Below are 5581 nucleotides of genomic sequence, written 5' to 3' on the forward strand. Positions count from 1 at the left end.
ATTGCTCAAGTTCATCCCGAAACATACTCAATTGGATTGAGATCCAGGGGTTGTGGTGGCCGTGGACGATGCTTGAAGTCTCTCGCCGTCACGCTCCTCAAACCACTCCTGCACAATTCTTTAACAAACGTTTCTTTATCGCAAGAAGGCTTATTCTTGTGCTTAGCATTGCCATTGAAATTAGCCTTTTTGTCAGAGTTGATAATCACAGGTAGAAATAGTAGAAGCACCACTGACATCTTAAAAGATGAGCAAAAAAAAAAATAGGATGGATCAGTCATTCTCCTGCAGATAGGTACAGTAGCTCATTGCTAGTGACTGTGAGTTTGTTTCCCCTGTGGCACTCTGCTTAGGAAAGATATCTCCTGAACTTCATTCATTATTTTGATTCCTTTAGTCTTAATGTTAATGTTATTTTGTTAATGAGTCTCCCCCCCACCCCTTTTTATGAAAATCGTTATGTTTTAGTTCTGAAAGAATGATGTTTAATGACATTTTTTTACTGTATTTTAAAACAATGCTAGGTCGATTCATAGAAACGTGGGTAGTTACGAGATAAGATTCCCCAACTACCAACACAGAATATTCAGAAATTCAAGATTCTAATGTCCAATCCAAACACTCACGATGCTGGGGATGATTTGACATGTTAAAATATGCAATACAAACCAAATTAAAATTACACAGAGATCAAAAGATGGGTAAAAAAAAGTTTTTGCACCCTTGCCTTAGAGGACACCAACTTAGCTGATCTGACACTGACCAGGGTGCGGTTTCTCTTCATTTAGAGGGAAATCACTCTCATACCCCCCCCCCCCCCCCCCCCCCCCCCCTCAAAAGCTGGAACTATAATGAAAAGAAGATGATTCATCATAAAATAATCCCAGTGTCTCTATTACCTAAATTAATGGGAGTGAGATCCAGGAACATGTAGCTTTCTCATCATGAGTTGGAATCTCCTGCAGGGATGCAAACTTGTGACACACAGAGCAGCTGGCACACTAAAGAACACTGCTTTGGTATGTGGTGCCCATGGCATCAGCTGCGTATGGGTAATATCAGCCAAAAGTCATACAGGAGTGTCAGGAAACATATGGGGCTGATCAAGAGAAGGAATTTCAAGTTGTTTTCACACTACCTGGAGAGTAAGAGGACTGAGGCACTTTCCTGGATGCCATCTGCATGCTGCTTCTCTATTCACTACTCCTTTTGCCAATGTACCTTCGGAACTTACACAGTCAAAGCAATTCATACAGCTTGAGATCCTTGAACCTCTTGCAAGTAACGCTGGATGTTTAAACAGAGTACAGTATGTGGTTTTAATGTAGGTCTTTTTAAATGTTAACCTGTATGTCATGTACTATGCATTTCTCTGTATTTGAAGTATTGTGGATTTTACTGTTACTGCATCTTGAAAAGCGCTTTGTGATGGTGGTCCACTATGAAAGGCGCTATATAAAATAAAGACTGATTGATTGATTGATTGACGTATCACTGTTACTTTGCTCTACCAGCGCATGTTGTCACCAGAAACTGTGATAATAAACACAGAGTCTGGAGTTCAATCTCCATCGTCTTTCATTTTCACACTGATCATCATTGTATACATGAAATTACCACTGCACATTTTTTTTGGTTACATCCTGAATCGCTTAATCGCTATTTTATACAAGTACTAGTACTAAGCCCTAGTACTAAGCCAATACAGTCTGCATTGTATCTGTCTGGTATTATGTTAATTGATGTCGGTGGAGGTGAACATTTTGTGAGAGGAGTCTTGATAACTGCCATTAACAAGGGATTAGGCAGATGTTGATGCATTGTCCTCTTTGAAGGGATTATTTACACTTCTCAATTACCAAGGCCCAGATGTCTCAAGGAAAATAACCTTTATCAAAATTTAAAAGGTGGAGACCCTTTTCTAATTCCTAGAGATTTTCTAATTCATCTTTCTTCGTAATTAGGAACACAAGCTAATGGCCTGGCGCTGACTCAGAGCGGAGGGCGGTTTGTATCCACGGGCTGGTAAACTGGGTCTCATTCCAGTGTTTCATTTTGCTTTCTGTTCTTTTACTATGAAATGGACTTGGCACTCAACATCGCACTTTGTAAAGCAATACCAGACTTATTTTTTACTCCTGCCTTGGATTGCATTCAGCTGTTATAGAGGAAACAATAGCTTCAGGATTAATTTGGCCATGGATTAGCTTTATAATTCCCCCAACTTTCAGTGTCTCTAGATAAGTGCGATCAAGGTAAATTATTATCACTCAAATCCTACGTGGCAGTTTTCAAAACACCTGGCTACAGTGACTAGCAGCAACTACCTGCTGACACTTATATTGAAGTATGAGTAATTACACTGCTATTAGTCTGTAATTACTCAAGTAGTTTACACACAATTACTACACCACCGCTGTAGGGCTGGGACAGTATTTTTTTGATACTCGTATTGGTGGATAGCTTATTATTGGTTTAAAGTTAAATGGTGTGGATTTGATGTATGACACTACAATAAGAATTCAACGTTCACTATACAAGACTGGAATTGTTACATTGGTTGTGGTGATATAGACCTACATCTTTCAATGTTTTTAATTAACATTTTACTCTGTAAGTCTCCACGGGGCACATGTATGGTAGCTGCATTTACTGGTCTGCTAATACCTATGTGTATTTACTTTAAAGTTGCAAAATATTATACTTTTATCTGCATGTTTTTTGCCTTCACTATGCATTATTTATTTCTTTCTATAAATTGATGTCATAAATGTAGTCGGTGAACAAGGGTTTTATTGAGCATATTTGTGGCATAATACAGCGCTGTGGCTCTCTTGATACCCTGTGCGTAAACTGGAAACAGCACAGATTAAATCATCACTTGGAGCACAGAACAGATCAGCACTCAGATTTAAATCATTCTGCTCCCACTCAAAACCAGTTTGAGATAACCAAAATGAAAAGGCATTAGCCTCAGAACGATGTCAAGAAGGCATAACGTACCGAATTATGAAGCTGCTGAGCGCTCATCTTGCGTATCTGCAATATTGATAGTTCAAGTCTCAATGTGATCTGACAGTCTAATTAATTTACTCTGAACGCAGCCAGTTCATAACTGCACTCATAAGGGTGTCTCCTTTCAATGGAAAAAGACACTCTTAAGAAAACACTGCACAGCAAGGTACATATTTTAAAGCTAACCGCTCCTTGCTATAAAACAGGAAAACAAGGACATTCTAAAAGATTTCCCAAATCTAAAAGGCTCAAGGCGAGGTTAAACCTGCTTGCTTCTCTGATTCTTACCGCTGTTCTGGAATCCTTACGTTGGCTTCCTGTTAAGTTTTGCATTGATTTTAAAATCTTACTATTGACTTTTAAGGCCTTGAAGAGTGTGTCTCCCCCTTCAATAACTGACCTTTTCTACTTATACCTCGACACAATTTGCGGTCCACTGATGTCAGACTCTTATGTGTCCCCACGACCAGATTGCAAACTGTGGGTGACCGGTCCTTCTGTTCTTATGCCCCTAGGTTGCGGAATGCTCTTCCCAAAGAACTTAGGGACTCTGAATCCTTGGGTGTTTTTAAATCTCATCTTAAAACTTATCTGTTTAAGCTGGCTTTTTTTTTTTTTTTTTTTTTTTTTTTTTTTTTTTTAGTATTTAATGTTTGATAGTCTTTTATTGTCTATTTTTATTTTTGTACAGCGAGTTGTGACGACTTGTCATGAAAGGCGTTTTATAAAATGAGTTTTTTTCCCCGGATTATTATTATTATTATTATTATTATTATTTATTATATTATTACTTTCTTAGAGTGGTGTATAAATCCCATAGCCAAGCTTGAACAATCTCTCTACCACAGAGCGACTCAAACCTTCTAAGAAACGGGAAAATAATTAACATCATTACCATGGCAGCACACATATTTTGTACCATGATCAACAAATAAATAAATAAATAAATAAATAAATAATTAATAACTGTTGAATTATTTTTTGCTTGAAATTAATGACAGTGGTGATGTTACAAAATAACAACAGTCAAGTATTTGTGATCACAACTTTTAAGCCAAACTTTATTGGAACGCAGTAAACAAGGGCCCACACAACTTTTGCGATATTAACCTTCCACTTAGGGCTTCTTGAAGAGCACTTTGATACCATGTCCTGTGCATTTTTAACGAAACCTTTAGAAAATTATTTATAAAAATTAACTTCTCTTGCAGAGGACTTTTTGAAAACGATGAATTACATGAAAGATAAAACACTTTATCGTCGCTGAAGTGGGCAGAAGAGAGAAACAATGAATATTAAGTGCTCTGGAATCTAAAGCATTTCTGCTAGCAAATTGAAACTGTATATCCTGAGGGGAAAGGCTCCAAATTGCTAATTATTGCCTCTGAAAAGGGCTGGTTCTGATATGTTTGCTTCTGAAAAGCCAGCACTTAATGAAGCAGTGCTGCCTTTTTTCTTTCTGCTGCTTTCAATTCCCACTCCGGGCTCCCTCTCAGGTCTCGAACAATGGAGTCCAGGGAGTAGGGTGCTCCCACAGGCCTTAGTCAGAGTACGCTGGGGGCAGGGTTCTGAGGGAACTGCACTAGGCAGTGAAATATGGAGGGAAAAGATAAGGTGGTGGCGGCAGAGTGAGCCCCTCTCCCAGGAGCCGAGGGGGGAGTTTGTAGTTATTAAGAGGAAGATGAGAGATTAAAAGCCTTTGTGCTCATTTCTCTGCCCTTTTATTTAGCGGCTTCATCTCTAAGATGAAAGAAGTTATAAATGACTTTCTCTAAATTCTGCTACAAGCTGGTTCATGGCAGTTCTATTTGTGTGTGTGATTATATATATATATATATATATATATATATATATATATATATATATATATACATATACACACACACACATACACACACACACACACATATATATATATATATATATATATATATATATATATATATATATATATATATATATATATATAATGGTTCAATGGTTGTTTGAAGCCTGGGCTTCAGAGTTATTACAGTGCGAGGAAACAAAGTGCCATTTTAGGAAAATAAACACTTGTGATAAATAATGACGATAATTTATTATGTTAGCATCCAAGACCTTACACAGCAGGTGTCTTCCTTATGAGTTGCCAGGTACAGCATAAATCTTGGAACTGATGTTTATGTTTGCATGAAAAATGCACAATGCTGCAGAGAAAGAAGAACACATGCTTTGCATTGCGAGTTCTGTTCACCCAAAGCGATATTTGACGTTGCGCTTATAATTTGAGCCAGGTTCCCTGAATATCGCTGTCACGTACAGAATGTGGAATAGTATGCACATAAATAAATCGGTTAGAGAACAATAATTCTTACTTTTAGTAAAGCTCAGTTAATTTATAAACCCAGCATTTTTTTATTCAATAAACTCTTTATTTTATAGCAATATATCGACACGAGATTAACTGTAGTAGCACTGTATCACTGAGAAAAAGCTAGGATTCTCTTGGTAAATTTGAAAAATGCTCCTGACAAACAACGTCAAACAAACCTACCTTCGTAGAGCCGTGCAGGGCGGAAGTTACGTT

This window comes from Polyodon spathula, chromosome 17 (assembly GCF_017654505.1).
Source record: "Polyodon spathula isolate WHYD16114869_AA chromosome 17, ASM1765450v1, whole genome shotgun sequence".
NCBI classification, from domain to species: domain Eukaryota; kingdom Metazoa; phylum Chordata; class Actinopteri; order Acipenseriformes; family Polyodontidae; genus Polyodon; species Polyodon spathula.